Source organism: Myodes glareolus, chromosome 9 (genome assembly GCF_982192425.1).
Source record: "Myodes glareolus chromosome 9, mMyoGla1.1, whole genome shotgun sequence".
In the NCBI taxonomy this organism is placed as follows: Eukaryota; Metazoa; Chordata; class Mammalia; order Rodentia; family Cricetidae; genus Myodes; species Myodes glareolus.
In genome coordinates this window covers 37,709,939-37,724,268 of record NC_142034.1, presented here as the reverse complement: position 1 = coordinate 37,724,268, position 14,330 = coordinate 37,709,939, and the positions used below count along the sequence as shown (strand labels likewise).

Genomic DNA, 14,330 nt, shown 5'->3' with positions numbered 1-14,330 from the left:
CAGGGCCGGTGAAGCATCTTCCTGGCTCCGCTCTGCTTCGGTCCTGTTGCCTAGGGAACTGCTTCATCTCTGTTACCCAAGCCAGAGAAGACATGTTCTTTGCAGTCTGAGCTGAGGTTTGGGTCTTTGTCCTCCAGATTCAAGGAGATGAGGTTGTCTGAAGGGCTTGGTCCAGAGGCAAGCTGAGCATGCAGCACCCAGATGACCGAGCTCAGTTACCTTTCTCTCAATTGTAGGCTAGAAAGCTAAATTCCAGACAGGCCAGTGGCACCTGGGTAGCTAGGGTAGGTGGGGAGGGGGTAGGAACTAGGGGCTGGGACTCCAAACCTGATCTACTCCACTTCAGTAGACCTTCAGTTCCTCTGCTTCTGTTATATCCAGATTGCAGAGTCCCCCCAAAACCAACAAGGAGACCGAGTCCTGTATGTAAAAGCAAAGGGCCTTTATTCAAGTTCAAACTTGAACTCTTCTTGTGTCCAACACAATTAGAGCCTCAAGCTCAGTGGAGGTTGGGGGTTTTATCATTAGCAGAGGTTGGGGTGAGGGATTTCTAAGGTTCAGGACCCCTGATTGACTGACATTTGTCTAGGGGTGCCTTGGTGAAAAGGGATGGGTGTGTGCCAGGCTAAGGGACATCAGGTGAGGTGATGCTATCTACAACAGTTGGAACTTTAGGAATTTTCTTTGGAACCTTAGGTACTTTCCCCTTGGCTGACCCATTCCTAGGTGGTGCCTGGGTGGTCTCAGTTTGTGGTCTTTCTTGGAACCAGGTATTGCCTTAGGGTAATCTGAAACTCTGGCTTCTATTGAGCATGTCTTTGCTGGGCCCTACATCTCCAACCAACTTTGTCTCTAGAATTTCCCCTAACATTCTCTGATCAAAAATAAAAAAAAATATGGTGACTTCAGGAGGGTATTGGGAGGAGGGGAGGAAGCGGAAATTCTTTAAATAAATAAATAAGAAAAAACAAAAAAAACAAAAAAAAATGGTGACTTCCGGTGCCTTCAGTACCTGCTGGGAGAAGGTCAGTCAATCCTGAGTCTCACAGTGGAGAGGGGAGTCAGGCAAATTTCCCACCTTACCAGGGCCTGAAATGACTGCGGATCACCCCCCTTTCCTCTCACCTCCAGCGTACTGTCCTCCTTAGATGGGCAAGTAAGTGCGGGAAGCCTTGAGGACCAAGAGAGGGAGAAGAGATGGTGGATGTGATTAGGAAGGTAGAATGGACTAGGAAGGCTACCACTAAATATTTTGCAGTAGCAACAGGTAGGGGCAAAAAGTCTTTGTGCATACTTACAAGGCCTGGAAAAGCCAGGAAAGTTAAACGCATAGCTTACCTCTTTAACAGAGTGAGGTGCATGAGCCACTCTTCCTGCAATGCCAGGAATGGTGTCGTTTCACAAGCCACTGATGAGGCCAGCTCTGCAGAATTTCCCAGGGTTTATGTTTGTACTTGGCCAAGACCTTTCCCCCTAAATCTTGAGCACTGCTTTTAGAGCACAAGCCCCACTGTCATGAGTGAGGTCACTTGTGCCCTACAACAGCCTAAGAGACTTCTGTGTTATCTTAGGGCCAGACTCTAGAGGTACCAGCACCAGTTACAGTGAGATCTGGCTAGTGCTTTAATCCCAGCACTCCAGAGGCAGAGGCAGATGGATCTGTGTGACTTTGAGGCTAATCTGGTTTACAGAGTGAGTTCCAGAACAGAAAGAATCCAACTCAAAAAAAAAAAAAAAAATTGAATGAGTGGAAAACAAATAAGTAAATAAATAAAACCGGGCTAAGCCGAGTTTCATTCATGTCTCTTTGTGGATCATTGTTTCCCCTGCCTGCAGGGGAGTCCACCACAGCCGCAGATGAACAAAAACCCTCCTCTGGCTGTGTCCCCCTCCCCCTCCAAGTGTCCCACTAAAGGAAGCAGCCCAACAGCAGCAGGAGGCTGGGATGAGAGCTTCTGGGGACCTTCCCAAGAGCATTTACTCACATTCCTGTGGGCCCCAAGGGTTTGACTGAGCGAGCTTCTGAGAATCATCAGAGACCTGGGAACAAAAGCAGAGACCATGACATCCAGAATGGACCTAATTCTCACAGCCAGACCTCAGCCAGCTCATTTTGTCCTACTATTAGGCAGAAAAAGGCTACTTCAGGCCATGAGATACTAAGACAAAATAAAACCAAAGTCACTGCCACCTCCCATTGTTATGCCCAGATCTGCAAAGTCCCCCCAAAACCAACAAGTAGACTGAGTCCCCTATGTAAAAGCAAAGAGCTTTTATTTTATACAAGTTTGCAAACTTGGTCTTTCTGCATGTCCAACGTATTGGAATAATTGGAGAGCCCCGAGCTCAGTGAGAGTTGGGTTTTTATAGTAGTAAAGGTGAGGGTGAGGGGTTTTTAAGGTCCAGGACCCCTGATTGGCTGACATTTGTCTAGGGGTGTCTTGGTGATTGTGTACTGGCAGGTGATCCTATCTACAACAGTTGGAACTTTAGGCATTTCCTTTGGATGGTCTGTTTCTGGGTGGTGCCTGGGCAGTCTCGGTTTATGGTCCTTCCTGCAACCAGGTATTGCTTCAGGATCAACTACTGAGACTCAGGCCTTCATTAAACTTATTGATGACCAAGTCCTACTCTGGCAGGTGATAATGGTTGGAAATAAAGAACTTCCTTTGTGTGTGTGTTGGGGGGGGTGTCTGGGGTGTCTGTTTCTATTTAGCTTATCATGGCTGGCTCCTACACCCATAAGATGCCAACAGACCATCTCTGGGTTAAGATGAAAAGAAAAAAGAAAGGAATACCACCCGTGGTGCTAGAATATAGGTCCTTAGGGACAAACAAGTCAGGCTCCAGCTAGGAAAGCAGGAAGAGATAAGAAAAACAGGAAGCCCCTGGACAACCCCCTCCTTGGTATTTAGGTGAAAGGTCAAGAATTTGCCACTCAGCGTGCATGCTTAGCCTTATTTGAATTGACCAATGGAATGAATCCCTGTAACCACGCTTTTCGCTTCTGTACCTGCGCTTTTGCTCTCCTATAAGAACCCCTCACCCCAACCTGGGGGCGCGCAAGTCTTCCGAGAGATCTTGTCGCCCCAGGTACCTGTGTATTCGAATAAACCTCTTGCTGTTTGCATCCGTAAGTGTGGTTTCGTCTGATTCATGGGTCCGGGGCCTCTCTCGAAAGGAAGACATCCCTCGGGGGTCTTTCAAAGATAACTGTCTTTAACAACTTTATTGAGGGGTTGGAGAGATGACTCAGTGGTTAAGAGCTCTGGCCACTCTTCCAAAGGACCTGGGTTCAATTCCCAGCACCCACATGGCAGCTCACAACTGTCTGTTGCTTCAGCTCCAGGGGATGTAGCATCTACGTACAGACAATACATACAGGCAAACCCCAATGTACATTAAAAAATAAAAGAACCTTTATTGAGATATAAATCTCACACCAAATAATTCAGTATTTTCCTGGTCAGTTGACTGTGGTATTGTTTGTTTGTTTGTTTTGTTTTTGAGGCAGAGTCTCATGTAGTATAGAGGGAATTTTTTTATTAATATCAATCTATGCACAATGGTTACAAGACAGAATGAGGACTATCTGTGCCGCGTCACCAGCTGCTCCACTGTTCCCCTGGGGAACCAGATCTTCGCGATTGCTGTTGTAACCTCCTTTCTGAAAGGCGACGAGGAATCTCCAAACCGTGGCTTGCTGTCTGCTCATCCACTATCCAAAAGAGTGTGTGACCCCTTGTCCCCAGTTCTTCTCAGGTCACTGTCCCCAGAGAAGACCACACCCACTGGGCCAAGCTGCTCCAATACAATTGGCGTCAGATCAAATTCCCACAACAGCCGGGTGGTGGTGCACACACACTCAGGAGGCAGAGGTAGGTGGATCTCTGTGAGTTCGAGGCCAGCCTGGTCTACAGAGCTAGTTCCAGAACAGGCTCCAAAGTTACACAGAAAACCTGTCTTGAAAAACAAAAACAAAACAAAAAACAAATTCCCACAACAATGTAAACCAAGCTAGCCTCAAACTCACCATGTAGTTGAGGATAGCCCTGAACTCTTGAGTCTCCTCACTGCTGGGACCACACTGCACTCTAATACATTCTTTTAAAGCACACAGTTCAGTGGCTGTTAGTCTGTTTGGAGCTGTACAGTCACCACCACTAACGCAAAACTCAACTCTCCCTTCAGAGGAAATGAGAGATCATTTTATTCTGGAGTCAAATATGAACATGTGTGACCAAACATGACCATGGTCTAGGAATGTAGTAGATTTAAGTTGTCCCGGATACTATGTTTCATCGTAATACTGATTTCATGAAGGGTTGGGTTTTTTTTTGTTGTTGTTGTTTTTGTTTGTTTGCTTGTTTTACAGTACAATGAGAATCATAAATCAAGGTCCTTTAAAAATGCATTGATGAACACCAGGCTGTGGTGGTGCACGACTTTAATCCCAGCACTGGGCAGTCAGAGGCAGGTGAATCTCTGAGTTGGAGACCAGCCTCGTCTACAGGGCAAGTTCCAGGACAGCCAGGGCTACACAGAGAAACCCTGTCTCAAAAAAAAAAAAAATAAGTATAAACAACTAAAAATACATTGATGGAGAGGGGCTGGTGCAGTGGCTCAGCTGGCAAAGACACTTGCCACGAAAACCAGATAATGGAGTTCAGCTCGAGAGCCAAGCGTCCCGGTTTGGTTTTCTGTTGCTGAATGAGACACCATGGCTGAGATCACCTCGGGGAGGAAAGGGCTTATTGGGCTTATAGGCTATAGTTCATCATGGAAGGAGGCCAAAAAAGGCACTCGGGGCTGGTGCTTCGAGCAGAACCAGCGGAGAGACACTGCTTACTGCCTTGCTCCTTCCGGCTTGCGCTCACCTATGTTTTCTTGTCGTTGTTTTGCTTTTGAGGCAAAGTCTCTTTATGGAGCCATGTCTGGCCTGGCTCTGGAGATCAGGCTGGCCTCCAACACACAGAGATCCTCCAGTTAGGCTCATCCAGCTTTCTTACAGACAGCCTAGGCCTAAGTGGATAGGCATGACGCTGCCCACTGTGGCCTGGGCCCCCTGCATCTGTTAACAAACAAGACAGTGGTCCACAGACACGTCCACAAGCCAATCTGTTGGGCAATTCTTCAAATGAGGTTCCTTCTTCCCGGGTATGTTATGTTGGCAACCAAGATCAGCTGTCACACCATATGAATGTGGACGGACAGAACTAACTCCGCAGAGCTGTTCCCTGACCTTCACTCGTGGAAATAACGCTATAGGTAGTTACAACAGAGCAAGGACACATCTGATAGACACCAGGTTGGTGGAAACTAGATGTATGCTTGTAAATTCCAAACTAACGTACCCAATAGTCATAAGGACCTTAGGTCACGCCCAGAGGTAGTGGGCACCAGCTGGCTGTTAGGGTGCTATTCACAGTCTGGGATGATTTGCTTCCCCATCGATAACATTCCAGATATCCACAGTCACTGGAGATTTAGTCAGTCAGGGTCATAAAATGTTTATCACAGGTGTGGCTCCCATCACCCTGGGAGCTTCAGCTCCTGCCATTGTGCCTGTTAGTTTTTATTATTGCTGTTGTAGTCTTCTGAGATAGGATCTCACCGTGTGGACCCAACCAACCTGGAATTCACTATGAAGATCAGGCTGGCCTTAACACGGGTATTTTCTTGCCTCTACCTCTCAAGTGCTGAGATTAAAGGCAGGTACACCACCCTGGCCCTCTACTCCCTGAATAACATTAATGCATGACTTTGGTCATTAATTCCTGTGTACATTCAAGGGACAAAAATCACCTTCAAATCCCAGCACTGTCTCAAATTTAGAACAAAGACACTTTGACACCCAACTCACCTCTTCAAAATCCTCCCATCCTCTCAGTCAAGACAGCTACTGAGTTACTTTCTGCCTCTGTGTTTGCCTCCTCTTAAACATTTCATATAAACGGGATCAGGTGGTATGTGGTCCTGAATGAAGTGTGATCTTCCTTCACTTAGCATAATACCTTCGAGTTTCATGTCGCATTTACCAGAAATTCACTTCTGAGCAGGCTGATTTTATGTATTCTCCTGAGTCACAGGGTACCCATCCAGAGAGCAAAGATCCTCTAGCACAAGAGTTACTGACTGTTGTGAGCCACTACTGAGCGCTGGAAACTGAACCCAGGTTCTCTGCCAGAGAGAGCAGCAAGTGCTCTTAATCGCTGAGCCATCTCCAGCCTTTTAGTTGTTGTTTTTGTTTGTTTATTAAGGTTTTGTTGTTGTTGTTGTTGTTGAGGTTTTGTTTCTGCTTTGTTTGTTTGTTTGAGACAAGGTCTCATGCAGCTAATGCTGGCCTCTACCTCCAAGGGCTGGGAATTATGGGTATAAATACAAAATACAGTTCTCAACAAGAAGAAAGCAAGAATGTTCATTCTGGAGCCAAAGGCTGCCCTCAGACTCCATATAAAGCTAAGGCTGGCCTTGAACTGCTGATATTCCAGCAGCCAACTCCCTGGGCTGGCATTACAAATGTCAATACAAAATACAATTCTCATCTCAAGGGCAATAAACGAGTTTATTCTGGAGCCAAATATGAATGACCCTAATAACCCAGGTACAGACTGCTCCAAACAACATGTTGCTACATGGCAGCAGATGCTTGGTGTTTTTATCAATGCAGAGCAAAAGTGGGTCATAAATCAAGGTACTTTCAAAGACGTTGGTGGGAACATCAGGAAAGTTACAGCAGAGCAGGGCAAAGATCTGCTGGAGACAGCAAATGCTTTCTGATGACATTCTTAGCATTGGCGTTGGTAGAAGCTAGGGGTCTGTTACTGCATTTCAAAGGTTTACGTAATCGTCGTAGAGTGTTAACACAGAGGCAGAAGTGGACAAAAATGGCCATTAAGGGGGGCTAAGGATAGCCCAAGCCAACTTGGCATTGGATCTGTAACATTGTTACAGAAGTTCTTTAAGTAGAATCTTTACCAGGTGTGGGTTTTTGTTTTTTATTTTTTCTTCTGGGACACTCAGTTCACAAAAGGCTGTGCCACCATGCCCAGAAGCACCTTAATTTCAGCGACATTGCTATTTGAACCACCACCCAGACTAGTTCCAAGGTGAGGAATGTGGGTGGGGCGGACATTGATAAAGAGGAAAGTTGGGGATCAAACCAGCAAGAGGAAACAACCTCTCTCCACTGAATGAGGGAAAGACTTGGGCTAGGAGCCACTGTGCTGGGGGAGCCTAGGGAGTGGTTTGGTCAGAACTGTGTATCCAGTAACTGTGTATCACCCTGGCAAAGGCGAAGACTACCTAGTAAAGGAGGCCTCGTGTGGCCTGGTTTCCCTAAAGCGTTGTTTTACAGATCTGTGGAATGGAACTGTGACTACAGAAATGTTGGGAACCCAGGCCATTAGCCCAACTCTCAGACATGCTGGACCACTTCCAATAGATTCCTCTTCAAAGGCATCGGTGTTGAAAACAGGTGGAGAAGCAGTCAGGAGTGTTAGAACCGTAGATAGTGGAGAATCTGCATGGGGCTTCCAGGGGAGGACACTGAGCAGAGTTCACACACAAGGACTGTTATGTTCAAGTTACTGGTCCGCAAATGAATCCACGGAGCCTGGTTTCCAAAGCAAATTACATAAGGGTCTTTATTTTACAAACCTGAGTTTGGACCACCTCTTTCCACCACCCCAGCCTGGTAAGTGAAAAAAAGTAAGACCATGAACCCAGGGAGGAGAGAACTTTTAAAGAGGAAATGCCATAATCAGGGGAATTCATGTCCTGTCATCTTGTGACTGGGTAAGGAGGGCATAGGGTAATGTAGTTTCTGAAACCACTGGTCAGTGTTTGGGCGCAAAAACCTAACGAAAAGCCATTAATAACTGACAAGGGTATCTTCAAGGACAGGATGCCTCTCAGGAACATCTGGACCTCGTTAAATTTTATGGCCCTGCTCCCTAGCTCTTTAATTGGCTATTTTCAGGATATCCATTAAAATTCTGCTATCACAGCACGTTTCTGGAGCTGAGAGCAGGCCCCTGATCATTATATGACTTAAGATGAAACCCCTTCTCTAAAACAGAGTTTGCAAAGTCAGGTCCTCATGGGACCATCTGAAAGGTTGACATCCTGGCCTGGAGAGATGGTTTAAGGATTAAAGAGCTTTCCGAGCTAGGTGTGGGTAACTCATGGCTTCAATCCCATCACCTGTGAAGCAGAAGCAGGTGAGTCTCTGCGAGTTCTAGGCAGGTAGGACCACAGAGTGAGACCCTGTCTCAAAGGATGGTAGGAGGCAGAGAGAGAATGCTCTCTGCTCTTCCAGAGGACTAAACTCAGTTTCCAGCACCCATATTTAACTCCATCTCCAGGGCATCCAACACCCTCTTGAGTACCCACATTCAGATATGTGCACATACAAACTCATATACATAAACATAATTTTTTTCTTTTGTTTTTTTTTTGAGACAGGGTTTCTCTGTAGCTTTGGTGCCTGTCCTGGAACTAGCTCTTGTAGACCAGACTGGCCTCGAACTCATAGAGATCTGCCTGCCTCTGCCTCCTGAGTGCTGGGATTAAAGTGCGCACCACCACCACCCCTGGCTAAATAAATTTTTTTGAACTACTCAGGAGACAGAGGCAGGTAGATCTCTGTGAGTTTTGAGGCTAGCCTGGTCTACAGAGAAAGTTCCAGGACAGTCTCCAAAGCTACATAGAAAAGCCCTGTCTCAGAAAATGAAAACAATCAAACAAACAAACAAAAATTTTAATTAAATCTTTTTTTAAGGTTGATTCTAAACATAGTATAGTATATCTGTCATCCCGGCACTAGGGAGGTGAAGGCAGGAGAGTAAATTCGACATCATTCTGGCTACATATTGAGTTGGAAGGCAGTTGGGCTACACGAAACCCTGTCTTGACAATTTTACAAATTTAGATTTATTTTACATGTATGAGTGCTCTGCCTGTATGAATGTGCGGTTCCCAAGGAGAGTGTCAGATCCCCTGAAACTGAAGTTACAGGTAGTAGTAAGCTGCCATGTGGGGGCTGGTAACTGAACCTGGGCCCTCTGGAAGAACAGCCAGTGTTAAGGAAATGCTCAACATCCTTAGCCATCAGAGAAATGCAAATCAAAACAACTCTGAGATTCCATCTTAGACATGTAAAAATGGCCAAGATCAAAAACACTGGTGGCAGTTTGTGCTGGAGAGGATGTGGGGTAAAGGGAACACTTCTGCATTGCTGGTGAGAGTGTGAACTTGTACAGCCGCTTTGGAAATCAGTATGGCAATTTCCCAGAAAATTAGTAAACAATTTACCTCAAGACCAGTAATACAATACCACTTTTGGGTATATTTCAAAGGATGCTCAATCATACCATAAGGACATGTGCTCAACTATGTTTATAGCAGCATTATTTGTCATAGTCAGAACCTGGAAACAACTTAAATGTCCCTCGACCGAAGAATGGATAAAGAAGTTGTGGTACATTTATACAACGGAGTACTACACAGTGGAAAAAAAAAATCTTGAAATACATGGATCTAAAAAACATCAAATTGAGTGAGGTAACCCAGACCCAGAAAGACAAATATAATATGTACTCACTCATAAGTGACTTTTAAACATTGTTAAATATATTTCCTTAGCCAACAAATCTCTCCGCCAACACAATAATCCCAATCAGACCAAATCAGACCGAATTAGAAGATGCCCAGGTTTAATGAATGCTAACACTCCCAGGTGGCCCCCAGGAAAACAGGAGAGAAGAAAGGAGAACGGGAGAAACCAGGAAAAAAACGGGAGACCACGTGTTCATTGGGGGGGGCAGTTTAAATAGCCTGTGGGAGTGGTCTTGACCTTCCCTGGGGAGGGGTCACCATTTGGTGGGCTTTCTTGGAGGTGGAGTTTGGACTGAGGCAACTCCCAGGGGAGGTGACTCAAAATACCAGGGGCCTGGGGTGAAGCCCCCAACTAAACAGACATAAAGCAAAGAAAAACCAGCCTACAATTCACAACCCCAGAGAACCTAGACAACAAAGAGGACCCTAAGAGAGACATACATGGATCTAATCTACATGGGAAATAGAAAAAGACAAGATCTCCCGAGTAAATTGGGAGCTTGGGAACCATGGGAGAGGATAGAAGGGGAGTGGGAGGAAGGGAGGGGAGCAGAGGAAAATGTAGAGCTCAACAAAAACAATAACACACACACACACACACACACACACACACACACACACACAAGAACAGCCACTGTTCTTAGCCTCTGAACCTCCTCTCTAGCCCCATTTTGTTGTTGTTGTTGTTTGCTTTTGTTTAAAGAAAACAAGCAAACACAACTTGGGCCTGACTTTTCCTGACTATGTGAGCAGATAGGTCAGCCAGATCTCCATTCTCATGGTTCTCCTCCTGTGTCCCCATCATTTCTCCTTTCTATTCTGCTTCAATTCTACACATAAAATGAATGAGAGGGGTCAGTGTGTGTTATTTACTTGTAACCCCAGCACTTGAGATTGAAGCAAAGGGATATGTCATTTAAGGCCAGCGTGGGAGACATATCAAAATGCTGTCTCAACCAAACAAGAACTAAATGAATATGAACATAAAATCTCCAGGAGGTGGAGCACATACCTTTAACCTTTGATCCCAGCACTCAGGTGGCAGAGGCATGTGGGTTCAAGGCGAGCCTGGTCTACAAAGCAAGTTCCAAGACAGCCATAGCTACATAATTAGACCCTGCCTCAAACACCCTAAAATAAAATCATCTATCCCAGTCCCTTAGGGGTACCAGGCCTGCAAACCCAGGATCAACCCCTGCCTCTCCCATTGGATATCAGTGTCTTATTCTGGCCACATGTTCCAAAGCTTTGCAGACAGGAACATGCATCCCAGTCAGGCTCTCCCCCAGCCTGGATGCTGTCACTACGGAAACTGAAGCATTAGAAGAAGAAGAAGAACTACAAAAAAACCCAACCAACCAACCAAACAAACAAACAAACAAAAAACAAAAAAACAAACACCTGGTCCTGTTCATTGGGGAAATTTTGCTGTTCTTTTCTTATCTGGTACTGGGCCAGCACTGGATAAATCAGGCATGGTCCTTGCTCCCCCGATTAAGAGCTTTATTTTTGTAAGGCCTACACTGGTTGCTGTGTGGACCTACGGTACCTTCTGGTCCTACATCTCACCAATGACCCAGGCCAGGATCTGCATGCTCTTCCTTTGGACTGAACTCCCAGCTCAGCCACTAGCTCTCTCCGACAAGAGCCACATGTACAGATGAGAGACCTGAGCAGGCTGAGGAAGCCACCTTTTCCTGAGTGTCCAATCTGGAAAGGATTGTGGAAGTTTGAGAGAGAGTCTCCCCTCTTCGCACGCTTAACTCTAAGGCTCTCCCCCGCCCTCTGGACCTAGCCCGACTCCCCTAGGTCTGCCACTTTGTGTGTTCTTTTTCAGATGTTTGTCTTGGCCAGAGGGTCCAGTCCGTTTTGACTATCAAGGCTCTACCAAGGAAAGCATCTACAAGGCCAGAAAAGCACCCAAGAGGCAGCTGAAGCAGGGGTTCCATCCTAGCTTTTGCTTTCCTGATGATGATCTAAGTGATGCGACTTTCACCAGCTGTATTTGTGATGGCGTCATCGCAGAACGCAGATCGCAGCTTACAAACAGAATTAAATGAAATGGTTCGTGTAACACTGCATTTTGTCTGGCAGAGACATGGAGTCCTTGGCCAATAATTGGAAGCTATTATTCTATCGTTGCATCGTGGTCAGCAGGTTGGACTCCAGTTCCTGACAAGAAGATGCCCACGCTGTGTCCTCTCTTGCTTCTGATCCTCCTCTTCTGTTGGTCGGGTCACAGTTGAGCAACTGTCTCTCAGAACTGTCCAGATTCCTAACTCAAAAGATGAGGCCCAACTGCATAACTGAAGGAGGGTTCAAATGTGAGGGCAGGAGAGAGTCAGGAAGGTGGCCTGGGCCTCAGGCCTGGGATTGCCCAGCCGAAGAGCAGACCATCCCTGTCGTATGTGTAAGGAGACTTAGAGATGGGCTGGGAGGAGTGAGGTGTTTAAAATGCGAGGGGCTGAGGAAGCAGCTCAGTTGTCAGACTACTTGCCAAGCACTTGCCAAGCATGTTTGAAGCCCTGAATTGGATCCCCAGCGCTGTGTAAGACTAAGTATGGTAGTGTATCCCTGTGGGAACATGGGAGGCAGAAGAAGGACTGGATGTTCAAGGCTATTCTTGAGCACATGATGAATTTGAGGCTAGCCTGAGCTACGTGAGACAGTCTCAAAAGGCAAAACAAAAATGAAATGTGAGGAAAACCATCAGCTGAGGTCTGCCCTGGAGGGTTCACTCCTCCACACATCTGTGACTCTCGGGGCAAGAAGGCAGCTGTTTTCTTTCCATCCTTCCTTCCTTCCTTCCTTCCTTCCTTCCTTCTTTCCTTCCTCTCTCCCTCTCTCCCTCCCTCCCTCCCTCCCTCCTTTCCTTCCTTCCTTTCTTTCTTAGATTTATTTGAGGCCCGGTGATGGTGGCACACATCTTTAATCCCAGCACTTGGGAGGCAGAAGCAGGCAAATCTCTGTGAGTAGGAGGCCAGCCTGGTCCACAAAGTTACAAAGTGAGTTTCAGGACAACCAGGGCTGAGACACAAAGAAACACTGTCTCGAAAAACAAAACAAAACAAAAAAGATTTATTGTGTATACAGTGTTCAGCCTGCATGTATGCTTACACACCCAAAGAAGGCATCAGATCTCATGACAGATGATTGTGAGCCACCAGATGGGAATTGAACTTAGGACCTCTGAAAGAACAGCCAGTGCTCTTAACCTCTGACCCATCTCTCCAAATCCTCAGTTGATTTCTTTTGAGCCCCACTGCTCCCAGAACATGTGACACCTTTGGTCACCGTCTTAACAAGAGCTCAATACCCACAGCTCCCCTGGCAGTCTCTTCCCTGCTACTTCTTGCACCTCACAGAGTGGGGAGACACAGAGTGGGGAGACAGAGTGGGGAGATGGTTCAAGCCTTGCCTCTTGCAAGAAAACATACATTCTAGCAATCAATGGGAGTCAAGACTATGTTATCACAAGAAGGAAAGACCTACCATTGTGGGTGGAAAATGTAGTCCTCACTGGTCACCTAGAGGACTGGGTTCCACCAGGATGTACCTACCAACCCCAGGAAGCTTGGCCTGCCCCCACCCACTCTCCAGGGATAACAGGGTTTCATCTTGCCTCTTGTCCAGGCTCAAGTCCAAAAGAATGTCCTGGGTGTGACTTGTCCTTGAAGGAAAAACTTCCTCAAGTTGCATAAACAAACTTTGGAAGAAGTCCAGGAACCTGTGCCCAACACCTGATTCTGGTCAAGTCCCTTCCCAGCTGTGTGCCTGCCCCAAGAGTCAAACTCAGGAGACTCGAAAGACTTAAATTGCCTGCGCGATCCCCAAGTACACCCTGTCTTTGACCACCCAGTCTCAGGATCTCAGGGCCACACTGTGTCACTGTGGACTTCTTACTTGTCTGGTACACTGCCAGGGAGGCAGGCACCGCCAATCCTGGAGAGGCAGGCGGTGCTGGAGGACAAGCCGCGTATTCAGAGTGTTGGATTCCATTCTGCTCCTAGCTCCTCTGGCTGCCTGGCCTGAAGATGCTGGCCGCCCACCCTGAGATCCCCTGTGGACTGCAGGCCTCTATCTCCCAGCTGTGGTGATTCTCGATTGCATGGAAGGAGAATTATCATGGTAACCCTGCAGAGGACCTTTTGCAGGGCTCCCAGGGAACTGGGCCAGCTGGCTGGTCTGCTCTGCCTTAACCAGTGCTAAGACCTTCGGTGTTCCTATCTCCCTTGCGGGTGCTTCCAGTGACTTTTCAACCTAGAGTCAGAGGTTAGAGTTGAGCATGCTGGCCTGGCCTGGCCTGCAGGAGCCGGAGGGACCAAGGTGTTTACACTGTAACTCCAAGGAGCTTCCCCTCCCCCACACCCACTCCAAGGCTTTGGGCGCCTGCTCTTTCAGGAACTCTGCCCCTCTCCCCACTTCTTGCACTCTTTATCTCGGATGCTCTGAGCTCAGCTCCGGGACCCACACAACCTTTGGTCCTGAAGCCCATGTGACAGCTCTGCCCGGCGGAGATGATCTCTCCACAGGGATAAACCTGTGTGACGATCCGGGTGAAAGGGGGAGGGAGGAGTAGGAGCCCAGCTGACGCAGCCACCGAAGGCTTCCCCAGTAGCCGCAGGGGTGCTGTCCACCTTGTGGTGCTGAAACGCCTCTGGCCCCCCTCTACGAGCTGCTAGGAGTTGCTCAACTTTCCATATGGAGTTCAG

General features: G+C 47.1%; 1 long non-coding RNA gene across 1 annotated transcript in view; it reads right to left on the bottom strand.

Moving 5' to 3' along the window:
• Positions 1-425: 425 nt before the first annotated feature.
• LOC125408447 (uncharacterized) overlaps positions 426-14,330 on the bottom strand; it is a 28,779-nt gene continuing 14,874 nt past the window's right edge. Inside the window, exons 2-5 of the long non-coding RNA XR_007234465.3 lie at positions 1,986-2,040; positions 1,339-1,423; positions 1,126-1,171; positions 426-1,012 (exon numbers count right to left, since the gene is read on the bottom strand). This is a non-coding gene — a long non-coding RNA (uncharacterized LOC125408447). The remainder of the gene's footprint in view (positions 1,013-1,125; positions 1,172-1,338; positions 1,424-1,985; positions 2,041-14,330) is intronic.